This window comes from Chroicocephalus ridibundus, chromosome 9 (assembly GCF_963924245.1).
Source record: "Chroicocephalus ridibundus chromosome 9, bChrRid1.1, whole genome shotgun sequence".
Classification (NCBI taxonomy): Eukaryota; Metazoa; Chordata; class Aves; order Charadriiformes; family Laridae; genus Chroicocephalus; species Chroicocephalus ridibundus.
In genome coordinates this window covers 49,108,701-49,127,476 of record NC_086292.1, presented here as the reverse complement: position 1 = coordinate 49,127,476, position 18,776 = coordinate 49,108,701, and positions in this window count along the sequence as shown.

Sequence of the window (18,776 nt, the reverse complement as noted above, 5' to 3'; positions counted from 1 at the left end):
GCCTGCCCCACAGCTTTTAAGGAAGCAAATGTGAACTTTGATAAAAGCCGACTCTTCTACCCTAAATAAAAAACATTCCCTGCCTTGGAGAAAAAAAAACATTATTTTTTTTCTTTTTTATTATTTCAAAGTACCCTGTTCAGCAGCAGAGCATACAAATACTCATAGCTACGCAAATAGCAACTCTTTATTTGCTTTGTTTGCTCAGCTAATATTGACTTTCCAGCCTAACACTGCTGCTATTGAGTTTGGCTATTCACAATAATGTTTGACTAGCATTAGAACAGCGCAGCGATAACAGCATGTGCAACCGAAAAAGCAATCCATCACCCCTCCGCGGGATAGTGCCATTATGACGGGGCTGGGGGGGGGGGGGGGGGAGGCGAAAACCCCCGTCTGCTTATTCAGTCAAGTACAACTGTTGAATATAATGCTGGCAATGACACTCCTGGCTCGTTCAAACAACCCAAGGTTACAGCGTTAGTGTGTACTCGCGCAGAGCAAACACTACGGAAAGGCTCCGTTTCTGCTTGTCACCTTGGGCGGGACCCGAAGGGGTTTGTGTCGGGCTGGGGTCAGTGACCGCTGCCCCATGCCCAGGCACCCTCCCACCTCCTGGCATTGCGCCCGTCCGCGGACGGACGGACGGACGGACGGAGGAGACCCCTCCGTGGCGGGAAGGGGGGCGAGGGCAGCGGTGGAAGGGGCAAGGACGGCTGCCCGGGGATTTTGGCTAGTCGGGAGGGTCAGCACAGCATCCTGCGAGGGAGAGGAGCGGTGCCAGCACCCCGCGCTGCCCACCCCAGCGGGGTGGCACCCGTGGCTCGGGGGCCGTGGGGACCCGCTGCCCTGCGCTCCCCCGCCTCGGCGGCCGTGTCCCGCAGGCGCCTCGGGTAGCGCTCGCTTCACAGACAAATTTTGTTTCCCATCCAGATTGCAGAGCCAGACTGATCGCCTTGTTTACCTCCCACGTGCGTCCACTAGTTTATATAAAATACATCTGCGTGCGTATCAGACGCACACAGAGGCAGAGAGCAGCCCCTGTCTAGCAGCCGCTCATCAGCTGGCTCCTTTCCCAGTAAAGCCCAAACTGGTGCAACTGGGTGGGCAGAGGGAACCCTCGACAGCCCGTAACACTGCTCGGGGAGGAAAGCAGAAGGGAGAGACCCTCATCTTCCTCGTCCTGTGGCCACGAACAGAAGGCATGAAGAGCCAGCACTTGAGAACTGACCATGTGAATCAACAGCAAAAGGCAAACGTGCTTTCCGCCGCAAATAACTCCCAAAGAAGGAAACAAAGAGGTAATTATCATTGCTCAGCTGCTCTCCGGGCAGGGCACCCACTGCCTGTTTGCTTTGGCTGAATCATCGGCACCCAGAGGCACCCAGGCACCTGCACCCAGGGCTTGACGCGCGGAGGGGAGCTCACCTCCCGCAGGGAAGGGGCGCCGGGGTTCCGAGGCGGGGGTATGTACTGCAGAACCACCCCCCGCGGTGCAGGCAGGGCGGGCAGACCCCCAGCACGGTGCTCCCCCCCTGCTCCGCTGCCTTATGGCCGGTCCCCGCGAGCCCAGGCAACCCAGAAGCGAAGCCGTCGCAGCCCAAGTCCTCTCCGTCAGCGCACGGTTCGAGGGAGGCGCCTGCCCTGCGAAGGGCTGGGCTGCCGGCGGTGGGTTTTTGGATAGTCCTTCCACCGCAGGAGCCCGGCACGGCGACCCCAGCGTCCTCTCGTTGTGTATTTACTGGCGCTGGGTCATGCGCGAGCGAAGGACGCGGGCTATGCTGAGGGAGGGGGGGTGGCTGCACCCTCCTTTGCTCTTACGGCGCCTCTGGCGCTGCAGCCACCCCCGGGCAGCCGAAGGGGCCGAGTCTGTGTTCACGAACTCCCCAGCCAGCTTTTATCACACACACCGCCCCCCCCGCAGGGCCGCGCGGCTCAGGCGAGCTCAGGAGACAGGGCCAAATGCTGGCCCCTTACCTGACCCGCGTCTCCCAGGTCCCTCCCGCAGCGTTTTCGGGGATGCTTTCATGTCCCCCGCTCCGGGACGAGGCAGCAGAGCCCAGCTGACAGGTTTTCTCCATGACCTCCCCAACACACGGAGCAACAGCAGCTTCATTTCCACGCGCACGACCCTGCGCGGGCAGGGAGCGGATGCAGCAGATGCAGCAGATGCAGCAGATGCAGCGATGGCGGGACGTTGCCACAGTAAATTAATATTTTTTGATGGTTAGCACTCTGTTTTGGGGAACCATCGGTACTTCAGTGGGGAATCGTTACCCAGGAGGGGGACATATGCCTCCAGCACATGATGGAAGCCGGGCATTGGAACGACCTTCTGCTCCAGGTGTCCTCACGTGGCAGAGAAGACAGATGCCTCCCTTTTTTGGGTAGAAAAAAAGGATAAAAAAAACCACCCAACAGTTAGGCAGTAAATGACTCATAAAAGCACTAGTTTATTAACAAAAGCTGTAGAAAAACAGGTATCTAGTTTCGTGAAACCATGTTTGCAGCTGTTTGCATCCCGGGAAAAGGCCCAGGGAAACTTCGCTGGCTGCATAGGAGCCCTGAGCAGAAGCATGTCAGGGTTTGGAGAGCAATTTTGGCATTATTATATGATATTATTTTAAACCAGTATGCAGACTGAAGCTCCCTGCTCTTTATTAGCCTGCTCTGGGCGTGCCTGGGCTTCGGGTCTGCTCAGTGACAAATAACAGCCTGTTATTAATGTCATTATTATTATACGCGCATTTCTATAGAGCCCATCACACAGGCTCTCAATTATGCTTTGTGCTTACGTAGCACCTTTCATTTCAGGTCTCATGCTGCTTTACAAACATTAAACCAATGTTGGAATTTTTGCCAAAGGCAAAAAAAAAAAAAAATTAAAAAAAAAATAAATTAAGGATGGTGGGAGGGGAAGAGGAAATCCCAGCCTTGATGCCTCCAGTGCCTGCCTGCCACAAAGACAGCGATTGTATGCAGGGAAATATGCAAAGTGCTTTAATTTGGGGGGGTCCTCTGGTGTTTTCAGTAAACGCGTTTGCTGGGGTGAAGTGAAGGCGTGTGGGCAGAGGGGAGGAATCGGTCTGCAAGGAGCGGCTGGCCGGGCGGACTGGTGGCTGCTGGGGCTGGACCCGTCTTTCCTCCCATCCCTCTCCCATTGCATTTTGCACCATCGCCTTTAAAGATCAGAGAAATGAACCCCCCCCACCCCGCCCTGCTCCCACCCCGGAGCGTTTTCTCTCTGCACCGTCACAGGGGAAACTTTCCGTGCCGGCCGCAGGTTTCTATTCTGCCTAAAGACAAAAACGTCGAGTGCTCCCGCGGGGTTCATTCCCGGCCACCACTTGTACCAACATACGGGCAGGAGCCCCCGCTGCCCCCAGGTCCTGCCCCCCCCGCCAGCGTGCGGGGGGACGCGGGAGGGATGCTGTGTCCCTCCTTATTATTCAGGTCAAAGCTCCATGCCGTGTTCGAACAATTACATTTCATAATTAGTTACAATTAGCCTGCTGTGGTTTGGAAGCCTCAGCAAGGGTTTTATCTACAAGAGGCTGCTGGCAGCGCTCCACCGGGAGAGATGGCGCGGCCTTCACCTTGGCTTGTCTGAGTGCCTGGGCTTCCCCATCCCCACGAACCCCTCCCGCATCGCCCCTCTCTCCCGGGGGGTTGCTCTGGGACATCCCGGGGTTGCTCTTCACCTCCTGCTCCCGGCCAGCTCAGCTTTCTGCACCCACAGTGTTGGCTGGTGGGTACCATCCGTGACCTCCAGCACTTCAAGCCAAGGTCTGGCACAGCCATCGCCTCTGGATTCTGGCGCCTTCCCTGTTTCTGAGCTCGGATCACCCACAGAAGAGCAATCAGCTCCTATCATTAACTACCAGGGGGTTTTCCATCACCACGCGCATCCCTGCCAGCATGTTCTCACCCACGCCAGCTGCCTCTGCTCGTCGGCCACGCAAGGGCTGGCTCCTGTGGGGAAGATCCTGCGGGATCTGGGTCAGTGTGGCACCCTGAACAAACGGCAATACCGCAGGTTGCCTTGCAGGGGCATTTACAGGCTCAGAAATCTCACGGCCGTCTGTGCAGCCTTGTAGCATAATTCGGGGCAAATGGGGACAGATGTCCCCAAACCGGAGGGGGCAGGAGGGGCACGGGAGCGTGCGGACAGGGCTGTGCGCCGCAGCTTGGGTTGGTGGTAACGGCTCTTCCCACCCCAGCCTTCCCTACCCGTCTCCCACTTGTGAAACCCAAGGCCTTTCCCTTCCCCTTTTCCTCCAGAATACCTGCATGGGGGTGACCGAATGTCCTCTCCATCACAAGCGGTCACTCACTGCGCTTCCCAGTGCGTGGAGCAGGGAGTTGTCCCAGAGGAGCGGCGGAATTTGGAGTACCGAGTCCGTCGGGGTATCGTACATCATCGCTTGGGAGTTTGCTGCAAGTTACGCGAGGCAAAGAGCGGGAAGAGCATTAGGAAAATAGTTTTCTGCTTATCTCCTTAATCCACAGAAACCTTTGAGAGATGCTGTGTGGCGATAACCTGGCTCCTCCCGCGCTGAGCCCCTGGTCGGTGAGAAGGCGGTGGTGGCACCTACGTCCCCGTCCCTGTCTCCCCTGGGAGAGAAAGAGCATCTCGGCTGCCTGCACCAGGTCCCCCCGCATGGGCCGTGTTGGGGGAGGCAAATCCGCGCAGCAGCGACTTCGTGTGCTCTGACACCGGCAGCCCCCGTTGCGAGGGCCGGGGTGAAATACACTCGTTTGGTCTTTGATCTTTGAAGCTGTATCCCGGCAGACAGAAATAAGGTTTCAACATATTTAAAAGTTAATCATAGAACCGTAGGGTTGGAAGGGCCCTCTGGAGATCACCTAGTCCGACCCCCTGCCAGAGCAGGGTCACCCAGAGCAGGTTGCACAGGAAATATAGAAATGAAACTTTTTGACCAGCCATCTTCAGAAGAAGGCAAAATATTTAACGCTGACTTTGATTCTATGATTCTATGCCTTTGCAGTTCATGGACGTTTCTCAATGAACTAACTTGGCTTCGGGATGGGGAAGAGCTCTGGAGCAGCAAAATCGCTCATAGGTTAGAAAAAAACATCCCAGCTGGTGGGAGCTGTCACCCCCATAACCAATATTTCCAGACCATGCACTTCTCAAGACTTTTATATATAAATTAAAGCAGAAAAAGACATTTTCATGAAGAATTCTTTTTTTTTTCTCCTACCACTTCTGGACAGCTCTGAGATATAATTTCAAAGATACAGAATGAGTGCGTGTATTCCACACACCAGCATTCGCAGCGTGGTCTCCCCCAAACCGCTCCCACCCCTGGCGCTGGCGAACAGGGGCCATGGCCACGGGAGCCGGCTCCTCCGCAGCATCCCGTCCCGCTGCCGAGCAGGTCGTCCCAGATAACCTTCCTCTCTCGTCTGGTCCCCACCTCGGCGCAAGCGTCGCTCTGGGCGAACACATCGGATGCGAGCAGGATCCGTCCCTGCCTGGGCAGCTCCGGAGCCCGTCCCGGCACAGCCAGGAGCTGGCACGTGTCAGGGCACGGCAGGGAGCAGCGGGGCAGGACAAGACCTCGGTCCAGCTTAATTAAAGAAGTGTTTCACAACCGACTTTGGCGGGGCTGGGGTTTCACGGCGAGGGCGGCGGGACAGCGGCTGGCCCTCGTCTCGAGAGCTTCGGCCAGCAGCTAATTAGCAGCCGCTGTGTTGTGCAACACTCCGAAAGAGCAGGTTGGGGCAACGCCGATGCTCCTCACCTGGGGAATGCAGGCTGGACGCGGGGATGGAGCAATGCTATTCCCGCTGGATGCGAGGGGCTGGGGGAAGATGGCGGGATGCAGCTCCCGCGGGGTCTGCCAGCGGAGTCACCTCTCGTCCTCTTGTGCAGGCTGCATCGCGGCCAAATTTGAGGAAGAAGTCACTGGGTGGCTTCCTGCCCAAGGCCTCCCCTCCGCCCGCGCAGGCACGGCGAGGAGACCTGCTTTGCTCTCGCAGGGGCCCGGCGGCCCCCCCCTGCTCCCTCCGGCTGGGGTTTGTCCTGATCGATGGATGCTCAGCAGCTCCCAACCCAGAGCAGCCAGGTTAATTGCTCAATAGCAAAACGCTCCCAACGTTCTTCAGGAAACATATTCTAGGCAGTACGGAAGAAGATGCAATGCTCTGATTCATCTTGGTTCCTAGGAAAATATCACCACAATAAGCTGGTAAGGAAAACCGGGTCCAATGCGGATAATTTTCAACCTGCAAATCAGAGCAGTCTGGATAGCAAAGGGCTATGAAGATGACCAGGGCACTGGAACATCTCTCCTATGAAGAAAGTCTGAGGGATTTGGGTCTTTTCCGTCTGGGAAAAAGACGACTGAGGGGGGATCTTATCAACCCTTATCAATACTGAAAGGGGGGGTGTCAGGAGGATGGGGCCAGGCTCTTCTCAGTGGTGCCCAGCGACAGGACAAGGGGTAACGGGCACAAACTTGCCCATGGGAAGTTCCACCTAAACACGAGGAGGAACTTCTTTGCTGTGAGGGTGGCAGAGCCCTGGCACAGGCTGCCCCGAGAGGTGGGGGAGTCTCCGTCTCTGGAGACATCCCAACCCCGCCTGGAGGCGTTCCTGTGCCACCTGCTGTGGGTGACCCTGCTCTGGCAGGGGGTGGGACTGGGTGATCTCCAGAGGGTCCTTCCAACCCTACGATTCTGTGATTCTGTGATATAAACGATAACAAAGTTCTCATTGGCATGTCTGGGGCTCAGGTCAGGGGTCTCAGTGAATATTTCTCCCAAACTCAGCCACCGGAGCCTCTGACCTGTGGTTTGGGGCACCGTGTGTGACTATTGACGTGTGCCACGGCCTCGGGTACCGTTTCTTGCTCCTCCCTTGGACCCCGGTGCCACCCAGGACCCACCGTGGGGGAGCACAGCGCGTCGCTGTGGCTTCCAAAGCAGCTGCAGCCCAGCCCGAGCATCCCTCCAGCTGCCACATGCCTGGTGTCGGAGACAGCCCAGATATCCCCCTGGAGCCAAACCCCGGCAGCGGGGGCCGCAGGGTGGGCTTGGCGGCTGTCGAAGCGATTCCCATCTCTCGGCTGCGGGGCTCAGGCTGAATCTCAAGGCCAGGAGCTATGCCATTACATGCAAACCCTTCCACCTGACATTGAACAAAAAAAGCGAGAGTTCATTTCAGGTCCCCAAAGCCCCAAATCTTGCAACTCTCTGAGCACTTAATATGTTAATCGGCTGCCAGGGGCTGTGCGGGCCGGCAGCGACACGGTGCCACTGCCATCTGCTGCTGCGTGCCGCGCTGGCTGGGGCTTCTCCGCAGCTTTGGCTGCTTGAAACCGCATGAGTTTTGGGTCCCTACGTGTGCACCTCTGCCGTGCGTGGCACACGCAGGCGTTCGCACGCGGCAACTCTCCACGTACGTGCTGGCACGTCTCTCACCCAGACTGACACCCACCTGCAGAAGGGCGTTCCGAGGGCAGGGGTGCTCAGGGCTCGCAGCCACGCGAAGCGCAGGCTCCCACGGAGGAAGGTGGGCGGCCACTGGTTCCTTCGTGCATGGAGCCAAGAGCTGAGCTTGAGCGCACACGATCTCTGCAGGGGGAAGGGGACGGGGTCCAAAACATGAACGCCCCGAAGCCATTTCAACACAGCGCTCACCAAAAGCGCGGCGGCAGCAGCGAGCCGAGACGTGATGCTTGTGCCCTCGCACCTCTGCTGCAGGGCAGGATGGGGGCTCATTCCGCCACGGGACTGCCACAGTCCTCTCAGACCCCTCAAATTTACAGGCTGATGTGCTCTGTGATTTAAGCTTCATGAGCTCATTAAGAAATACAACAAAGAAACACGGCAAACGGGCTCCGTCCCCTTTTGCCCACACTAGTCTATCACATGAATGCGCTTCTTCACCATTCTGGCCATAAGATTTTACAACTTATAACCCGTAACTCTTAATATTGTGCACTTATGAGTGAAAAAAAAAGAATTAGTTCCCTAGTCAATGGTGAGAGCGCTCATCCTTCCTCCTCCGTCACGGTGCGGCATCCCCTGTGTCGCACCGGGAAGCATGAAAGCCTCAGCAGCCCAGCGGCTGTTGGGTCTGCTTCAAAAGCTTTTTGCATAAGCTGCTGTTTTATACCTTCCAGCTCGGAGGTTTGGTCTATACCATTTCCATAAGTTACCAGATCCTGACAAAACTGCCAGACAAAAGCTGCCAGCCGCGCGAGACGGCAAGCTGCAGGTGATCGTGGTGGCCCCGCAGCTCTTCCTGGCCACCCGTCCTGCCTACCTGCTGCTCCCGCTTTGGCCAAACGGCGCCGGCTCCCAGCACACCGGGCCTCAGCATGGGCTGGATTAGCCAAAATCTCAGCAGGAGTCGAGCGAGAGGAGTGGGAGCTGCTCGTGAACCCCGAGCGGGCGCGAGGGCTGCCGTTCACACCCATTTACACGCGTCAGGGACCATCGTCGTCATCACCTGCGGCGCCATCGCCTCTCCCCGCCAGGCAGCAAGTCTCCCTTCTGCCTCAGTTGTCTTCCTCTACAAAAAGTGTTCTCTAACTACCGTTATCTAATATTTAGCAGCACGCTGCAACAAACAAAGCGCTAGCGATGCGCTACACGTCGTGTGTATTGTTACTCCATGCATTCGAAATGAAAAGGCTGTTAGCTGGGTAAAACATTGTTCTCTGCATCTCTTAGGTATTTTCTGCTCTCGATCAGAGCCCAATTAGGTTCCTTTTCCAGGGAAAACGACGCTTTGAGGCAGCGGAGCTGGAACGCCTTTCCTGCAAAGAGGAGCTTTTAGAATAATTGTCACTTATCACAAGGAGGTACTTGGTTACCCAAAAGGAAAACTCTGCAGATCGTTATCTGTCCCACTTATTCTCCTTCCACAACACCATGAATTAAAGATGAACCCCGCCGTTACAATCCACCTCCCCGCCGGCACCAGCGAGAGGAGCCACCAGGGTAGAGGCCTGGTGTCGCTTTTCGGGGACCCCTTACCAGGAACCGGCGTGAAGGTGTCTCCATCCCCGGGTCCCCGCGTGGGTCCCTGGCTGCCCTCCATGGGCTGGCCCCGCTCACGTCTGGGGTGTCGATGCTGGCCCCGCTCCGATTTCTTTCGGCTGCGGATGAAAAGCATCTCCCGGCTTTATGGAAAAGACTTGGGCCAATTTTTGGCTGGTCAGCCCAGCCTGGCAGCCGCTCCAGAAAAACAGTTGGCTTCTATTGTTCCTTTTTGGTTGAAGCAGGAATTCAGATTTGCCTGGAGTCCTCCCGGTACTTTTTCTTTTCCCCTTCTTTTTCTTTTTTTTTTTTTTTTTTGTGTGTGTGTGTGTGTGTTGTTTTCAAGTCAGGTGTTTTCCACCCCGATAACATCGCCCTGTTTGCTCCACCATCACCTGCACAAACACGCTCTCAGCCCAAGGGCCAAGGTTCAAGAGTTGAAATCTGCCCCGCTGTGTGCCTGCCCAGGAGCCCCAGCCAAACCCCGGGCTGGGCCCTTCTAATTATCCCTCGCCATATTAACAGATAATAGCTGTACATTTAAGCAAATTATCTCAAATAAAAAGGGGACAATAATTACACTGTTTGTTTTTGCTCCTTTCATTGCTGGAATTATTCTCTGTTTGCCCGGAGTTAAATATTAGCGAGAACCTTTCTGCGCTAATGTCTGCTCAGTTGCCTTTTACTGTTTAAAACCAGCAAGAGTCAGTAAAAGTTTGGGCAAATATTAGATTTGGCAGAGTTTGCTGTTTGTATCAGGAAACCGATTGGTGTTATTGATTGACAGATGTGACCAAATGTTTAGAAAGCCTGTCCTCTATTGGATTCTGCTAGGTGTTTCAGCAAACAGCCCTAATACAAGGCAAACAGAGTTATTGGAAGAAGTACCAGCCTGTGTTAGCACAGTAAACTGAGGGCTATGCAAACAGCTTAAAAGAATCTGGCCACCTTCATATAACCTTTGATGTAGGTATTGATCCTTCTGAAGGTGGCAAAAAGTTTGAACAGGGAGCAGATTGAGTGGGATCAGATATATATAAACACCGTCAGAATGTAAATGTTATCTTTAAGCTACACTGTCGGTTTGGTAATGGATGTCTGTTTGGAATTTATCTTCTTCCAAATCTCTAAATCCATGCAGCAATAAAAATTAATAATAACTTTTAGATAGACTGCCTCCTAAGTCTCTCTCTCTCCTCCCCTGGTAAGTACAGCATCAGGCATCTTTAATTCTCCTAAGCCGAGGCGGGGGCTTGCAGCGAGCAGGAGCCGTGGCCCCGAGGGCTGCTGGCCCAGGGGTGCACTAACAGGGTGGCACGGGGACGCTCTGACGGGGCAGCACAGGGCTGCACTAATGGAGTGGCACGTACATGTGCTAATGGGGCGGCACAGGAATGCACTCTTGGGGTGGCATGTGGATGTGCTAACGGGGGTGGCACAGGGACGCACTAACGAGGTGGCACAGGGACGCACTAACGGGGTGGCATGTGGATGCACTAACGGGGCGGCACTGGGATGCACTGTTGGGGTGGCTCAAGGATGCACCAACAGGGTGGCATGTGGATACGCTAATGGAGTGGCACATGGATGCGCTAACGGGGTGGTACAGGGATGCACTCATGAGGCAGTACAGGGATGCACTCAGGGTGGCACAGGGATGGACTGTTGGGGTGGCACAGGGATGCACTGTTGGGGTGGTACAGGGATGCACTAATGAGGCAGTACAGGGATGCACTCTTAGGGTGGCACAGGGATGCGCTGTTGGGGTGGCACAGGGATGCACTAACAGCGTGGCACAGGGATGCACTGTTGGGGTGGCACAACCTGGGGCAACCCCCACCTCTCAGAGGCCGTGTGCCCAGCCCCTGGCCCGGCAGCGCTCTCCAGGGCAAGCCAGGGCTGTGCCCTCCCACGGGGCACGCCGAGCCACGGCTCTCCGCACCCATCCTGTGTGCGCTGCAGAAGAAACTGCCTCCGAAAAGGCGTTTGAAGATGGATTTGCCGTGCGGAAAAGGGCAGACGGGGTGATCCCCCGTCAGCATCAACAAGGGCACGGAAGGCGGCACCACCCGCTTGCTGCCAGCTGCCGCCGGCATTTCCCAGCCAGGACCCGCAGCCGGGGTGCGGTGTTTGTATCCGCGCCGGGGCGCGGTGCCTTACGGACACCCCTGCAGCCCCCCGCCCGCTCTCCGCGCCGTTTCCCAAAGAAACGGCCCCCGGTTTGGCGGGGCCGCCCGCGGCGGCAGCCCTGGCTCGGGCGCTGCATGCCACGCTCTGCGGCGCAGCGCCCACGAGCCCCACACTCCATTTGCATGTGCAATTACCCTGGTGCGCTCTGCCGAGGGGCTTTGCATGCACAAGTGACCGTTCATGCATCCAAATACCATCTGTGGCGACAATTACCACAAGCACACATGTAATCAAGGTAATTACGCACACAAATTGGGCGTGTGATTGCATGGGCATTTCTATGATATTATTTTATTTTTTTTTTAAGTTAGGCCTCTAAAAACTAAAATGGATTCTAAGTTATGTTTTAAATTATCTGCCCATCTGGCTATACTTGCAAATAACGACTGTTTATAGTGAGAGATATTAAACAGACGCTGTTGATAGATGGGTTAATCATTGAAAGAGAAGAAAAAAGATTGGTTTATGCCTGTGCATTGACCCACAATACATAGTAACTAATGACGGGGCTGAGGACAAACAGGTAACGACCAGCTTTTTGCTTAAGAAGTGCTTTCTAATAAAAATTACAGTGTACACATTATAAGAACGTATCTGATGAATCATTACTGCGGTACAGTGTAGCGATGGACTTAAATAAAGCCACGATTAATTATTAAACCCGAGTAGCGTATGTTTGCAATTGCAAAAAACCCAGGAAGAGCTGGCAGGGCCCACGGCGCGCCAAGCCCTGGCGTTTCGGGAGGGTTTCCATGCCCAGAGCGTTGCCTACCCTCTGCTCCCAGCAGCCCTGCTCCCCGCCGTGCGCCGCCCCCGGTGGCATCCAGCTCCCTGCGATCACCGGGGAACTTCCCAGCGACCCCGGGGGAAAAAAATGACACAGGCCCAGTTTGTTGGCCGCGCCGTGCAAGTGAGATTTACGGCACTATCTGAGTAGGGATGACCCATCCTTGTAATTCGCCGACGCCATGCCACCACAGCCACGGCAGGGCGATGGGCGAGGGCATCCCAGCCCCTTCTCCTCCTCCCCTTGGAGTGCTGCACGTTCGCTTCGGAAGCGTCTGCTCTTTGCTGGCCAAGCAGAAGAACAAATCACGTAGGGTAATCAAAAAAGCCATTAGCGCTGCCAACTCTTAAGAAAAATTAGCATTATTCTTTAATGCCGGGCCCTACTTAGGTAGCGCTCAGCAACGCAGTGGGCTGCTCCAGTCACACCAGCTTATGAAACCAACCATAAAGCAAAACGTCTCTGGAAGGCAAGCTGATAATGCATCTGCCCCACTATCTCCTTCAGCAACAGGAGGCAAGAACAAGAAGATTTGCTATTAAAGCACCAGTAAGGTATTTTGTTGCGTGCTAAAGCCCTTGCTGGGCTAACCCGCGTCCGTCCCTGCACCGATGCTCCTGCAGCCATGGGCAGAGCGAGCTCTGCCTCAGGAGCCCCGATGTCTGGGGAAGAGATCTCATCACCCGGGACCTAAACTATTCGAGCTTTTTTCCTCTCAGGGAGTCACTTTCTGGGAGTTTCAAACCAAAGATGATAAAAGTTTTGAGCCAAAGCGCTCAAAGCAGGTGAGCATTTTGCAAAACCAGGAGCTGGGGGGAGAAGCGTGGAGAAATGGCCAGGAGCACACGTTCCGCAGAGCCGCATCTTGGGGACACCTCCTTCCCAACGTCCCCGGTGAAACCCTACAGTGAGCCAAAGAGTTTTGTCAGCATGAAACGGCCAAGAGAGGTTTGGGATGTCTCACTCCCCATGGAAACGAGCTCAGCAGGGCATGGCCACCACAGACGGGCAAAGCGAAAATGAGGAGCCACCCAAATCCAGCTCCAGCCATGGAAAAAGCCTAGCGGGACTCACAATGCGTGCATGGTCTTCCTTGCTCCTGGTACATCCCATGGCACGGGGCGAGTTCCCAGGACTACCCGCGCCTTGGCTGATCCTTAGGGATGCAGGCGCCAGGAGCCATCCTTTGGGCACCAAGGAAGAACCCTGCAGGCTGGGCAGCACCTCCCGGAGGGGAAGAGAAGGGAGATTTCCTTGATTTGAAGTGGGAGCGAGGTGGGGACACCGCGGGAGGTGAGTCGGGGAGCCTGGGGTGCCTGCCGGGGCAGGGTGTGTTTTAATAGAGGGCTGGGGGGTTTTAAACACGCTCGCACCGGGGAGGCGCGAGGTGAAGCACAGCACCGTCGCCGCTGGAGAGACCAGAGAAAAGACACACTAGAAACACACCGCGGCGGCAGCCGGTACCAACACGGGAGCAAAGGTTGTCCCAGCATTTCTATTATAAATCCAATTTCCACGGGTTTAGTGTATAACTAGGACAGACAGAAAAACAATGTCTGCTGCGCTGGACGGTGCTCTAACATTTCCTAATCTGGAGCAATTTCAAATCTCTCTGGCCGTTTCTGGAACTGCCCTGCAGTAACAAAAATAAATAGAGGTAAGATTATTTAAATGCTTACTTGGAGCCTTAAAGCCTCCGGAGAGTTCAGGCCGCTTCCAGCGCCGCTGTCACGTGCCAACGTCTCCCTCGGCTCTGCTCCGTCTGGCCGTGTCCCCCCGGGGTGGGAGGGATGCTGCCCGGTGTCCCTCGTGCGGCTGGAGAAAGCCAAGGGCAGGGTTGCTGGCAGGACCTGGGAAGGTTGCTGGCTTCACCGGCCACTCCGGAGACACACGGATGGCCATGCTCGTCCCTCTGGTGCCCTCCCGGACAGGCAGAGCTGCTGGAGCAGGACCTGCCCTGCCGCAAATCCCAGCCGTGCCCAGCGCTGCAGGTGATGGACGTGCCAAAATCGGGTCATTGCCAGCACCTGGTGAATCCCGGTGAGATTTTCCACACGGTTACCCAATTTACATACGGGATTTTGGTAACTGCACATGAATCATAGAATCATAGAATTGCCGGGGTTGGAAGGGACCTTTCGGATCATTGAGTGCAACCATCAACCCAACTCTGACAAAACCCATCACCAAACCGTACCTCTAAGCACCACGTCTGCCCGGCTTTTAAATCCCTCCAGGATGGCGACTCCCCCACTTCCCCGGGCAGCCTGTTCCAATACTTGACAACCCTTTCGGTGAAGAAATTTTTCCTAATATCCATCCTAAACCTCCCCTGGCACAACTTGAGGCTGTTTCCCCTTGTGCCATGGCCTGTTCCCCGGGAGAAGAGCCCGACCCCCCCTGGCTACCCCCTCCTTTCAGGGAGCTGTAGAGAGCGAGAAGGTCTCCCCTCAGCCCCCTTTTCTCCAGGCTGAACCCCCCCAGCTCCCCCAGCCGCTCCTCACCAGACTTGTGCTCCAGACCCCGCACCAGCTCCATCGCCCTTCTCTGGACACACTCCAGAACCTCAGTGTCTTCCTTGTGGTGAGGGGCCCAAAACTGGACACAGCCCTCGAGGTGGGGCCTCACCAGTGCCCAGTACAGGGGGACCATCACTGCCCCAGTTTTTATTGCAGATAAAAGCCAGGGTGCTGTTGGCCGCCTTGGCCACCTGGGCACACTGCTGGCTCATGTTCAGCCGGCAGCCGATTATGCATGCAGATTAACCAGCCAATTGCACATGTGTTTTGCTACCAGAGGGCTAATTCCCGGTGAATTTGAGGCAGGAGCAGTCGTACGTGCCTGTGCCCGGTGCCATGGGCGATGCCACGCTCTCCTCTGCTCCAAGCCCACCTCCGGCCCCACCGCCAGCCCTCACTTTTGGAGACACCAGAAGTCCAGAGAGAAGAACCTTGTCCTTACCCAGGTCCCGAAGCTGGTGTCGGACGCAGCCTGGCGAGCATCGTCTTTGTGCCCAGGGGCGGCGCGTTCCCAGCCGCACACAGAGCACCCGCAAATCACAAAACAGACAAGATGCTCAATTCTGAACCTTCATTTTCTTAACAAAGCCTGGAATGAATAGAAAATGGCAGGAGCTGCGGGAACCTATTTACCCCGAGAGAGGTTGGCAAAGAAAGCAAAATGGCAGAAAATGAATTCAATCCACCATATAGTCTGCAATTGTTGCTTATAGCTGCCTTCCAAAAGGTAGCTGGTAATTATCCTGTTTTATCATATAACAACAACTTATTACTGGAATAATGAGGGAAAATAAGCAGCAGGAACATGCTGCCGGTTCCACGTCAGGCTGCACTTAGTCGGCGTTGTGCCGCGTTGTCAGGTTGAACCTACAGCACTTCAGTCGTAACAGAACAATAATTTATTAATGTGTGCGCTTTATGTTCTCAAAATATCATACATACATTGATTAACTCCTGTCTCACCTTGTCTGGCAGCTAAAGAAGTCTTTTAAATCTTGATTTTGCAGGTAAGTAGAGAGAGAGCAGGAGGGAAGCGACCTTCTGGTGCAGAAAAAGCCAGCGGAGCGGACGGTCCTTAGGAATACGAGGAGTAAACACCGCACGTGTCACCAGCAGCAGGGCGGGGGGTTGAAGACATTCACGGTGTTATCCAGCCGTGTGTATTTTTGACATGAAAACTGGCTCCCAGCGCCGCACCAGGAGCAGACGAAGGCTGAGTCCTGCCTCCAGCTCTGGAGTCCTCGGCACAAGAAGGACACGGAGCTGTTGGAACGGGGCCAGAGGAGGCCATGGAGATGCTGCATCAGAGGGCTGGAGCCCCTCTGCTGTGAGGACAGGCTGAGAGAGCTGGGGGGGCTCAGCCTGGAGAAGAGAAGGCTCCGGGGAGACCTTCCAGCCCCTTCCAGTCCCTAAAGGGGCTCCAGGAAAGCTGGGGAGGGACTCTGGAGCAGGGAGGGGAGCCATGGGACGAGGGGCAATGGGTTTAAACTGGAAGAGGGGAGACCGAGATGAGATATTGGGAAGAAATTCTTGGCTGGGAGGGTGGTGAGCCCCTGGCCCAGGTTGCCCAGAGAAGCTGTGGCTGCCCCATCCCTGGAGGGGCTCAAGGCCAGGTTGGACGGGGCTTGGAGCAACCTGGGCTGGTGGGAGGTGTCCCTGCCCAGGGCAGGGGGTGCCACTGGGTGGGCTTTAAGGCCCCTTCCCACCCAAACCATTCTAGGATTCTATGATGTCACCACAAAATCACAGGGTTTTTTGGGGTGAATCCCCTCCCATCACTACCGGCGCAGAGGTCAGCAGCTGGACTGAAATACAAGAGCGGTTTCGGCATTTCCCAGGTAAGGCACTAAACTCGTCTCGCTTGCTTCCAGCGACGCTCTTTGTTGGACAGGTTTATTCTCCCCGAGCCATAAATAAAGCCACGGGGGACAACTAAGTCAGGTTTTTACAGCGTACGCTCCAAGTTGCGCATGCTAGCAAATTCTTTTAGTTTAGTCTTAAAGCGCGACGGTCCAGCAAAGCTTGGCGCGTGGGTAGCGCTTACAACCTCGAGGCAGGGGAAGAGAAGCTGCATTTACCTTTCTGTCTTTATTCACCTTCTCAACGCTTTCGTTTTTAGCATCACTGATTGATGCAGCGTTGGCCCCTCCGGCCGCAAGGTGATGTGAAATCCCTCCCAAAAAATATTTCCCTTCAAAAGCAGACAGTCTGTTTCACCGGGGGGACCCCCCATCGTCCTCGTACACAGAACCTACGCTCTCTTGCCAGGAATATAACCCCCTTTAAGTTTTCTCTTGTTAAAAAAAAAATAAAATAAGGCAACACCCAATTATTTCCTGCTCATCCTAATTGTCACACAGGGATGCTTTAAGAGGGGGTTGGGGCCCACCTCCACTCTGCTGGCGTGCCAGACGTGGCGAACTTGGGCACAACTGCAAAATCAAGACTTTTTCAAACTTTTCCCACTTTAGGCAATTCATCACGCGCTCTCTCTTGGGTTATAAAATCAGGAAATTGCTCGAGTGAGCGGGAAGCTGCGGAGCCACGAGGCGGGGGGCATTGTTTCCCCCCTAGGCTCCCCCAGGCCAATGAATCAGATCCCGGGGACCCCGCTGCCCCGTGGCCACGCTGGCTGAAACAAACCCACGTTCCCCTCTCCCACCCCGCGGACGGGTTTTGAACAGCAGTGTTTGCCAACATCCAACACGTATTTCTACGTCCACCCTTGCAACGGACAGTAAGCGTTGGGAAATCCCAAGTTTTCTCTTTCCCCACGACGGCCTCTCTCCATGTGTTCCGGTCAAAAGCAGCTGGGGAGGTGCAAGGTCGAGTCTCCAGTTCACTACTGGAAAGACCGGCACGGGATTGCAGAGCTGGAGCACCGCGGCTGGCCCCACGGCGGGTCAGGCAAGATAAAAGCCACGATTTTGTCCCAGATTTACCATAAGCTTCTGCTTCTCGGCTTCCCGGTGCAGCCGTGGACGTCCCAGCTGGGGCACGGGGACACAGGTGACAGCAGCCGCTGCCTCGAGTGCGGCGGGGGGTTTGGAAAATGCTCCGTCTGCCCCCAGCCTCCTGCCCCCCGTCCCCGGGGGAGCCCAGCGAAGGCCATGGGAACGTGAAGCCACCATCAGCCATCCGTCACCCCCGAGCAGCCCGGCAGCCCCGACCCTGGCGGACGGGTGTGTGTCCCCCTGGCACACGCCGGCTACTAATTACACGCTAATTGAACCTTCAGGCTCAGGACTCGGCGTTACTCGGGGTCAAAGGCGGGCTGGAGAGGCTCAGCCCAAGAAGGATGCTGCCAGAGGTCACCCGCCTCGGCGCTGGGATGGGATGGGGACGGGGGACCCCCATTGCTATCTGGGGGCCGAAACCAGGCAGCGAGGTGCCAGGAGCCGACACGCTCCGTGCTGCCGGCAGAAGCCGAAGCCTGGCAGTCCCTTACCTGCAGTGGCCGGGGGGGATTCCCGGTGCTGATCCCGGTGCCGGGTGCCGCGGGGTCCATCCTTGTCCAGGGCTCCCAGGGCGGTGCAGGGTCCGTCCCTTCCTCCGCTGGCCCCGCAGGACCTCCTCTGCCAGGGCTCATCCCATCCACGGCGCCCGGCCACGCCAGGGGATGCCTAAGGGCCAGGCTGAGCTTTTTAAGTCAGATCTCTTTGCTTTTGTTACTTTTTTTTTTGTTTGTTTCATTTCATGCCATAAATTCAAACACTTAGGGTACTTTTTGTGCTCCTATTAATGGGAGCTTGTTTTTTTTTGAAAGGATTATATAATAATACATATTTATGAGACAACCACGGATCAAGAATACTGATATTTAAAAGATGCAATTATCTTTAAAAAGTTCGGCTTTATTTTCGTTCTAATGAATACAATGTTTTAAAGCAAGCTAATTGGCTTGCCAGTCATTTAGCTCAGTTGCCTGCTCGTTACAACTCCTATATTTCCTTATAAGCAAATTTAAAAGCAGTCTGTTACTCCAGCCTTAAGTATTGGGCCTCCAAGGAATTCTTTTTCTTTTTTTTTTTTTTTTCCTACCATACAATAAAAATAATGCTTCCTAAACACTAGTGGCATCCTCATTAGATGAAACATCCTTTTGTTTTGATTGGAAAAGCCCGCATGCGAGATTAAAAGGAAAGGGGGAGAAAAGCAGAGAAAGCCTTTCATAGAAGCCGCTGCCACAGAAGATAACGCGTAACGAGTTCCAGCCTGAAACACAGGCGCGCTAATTAATAGCGTGAACTCAGCCAGCAACTGGA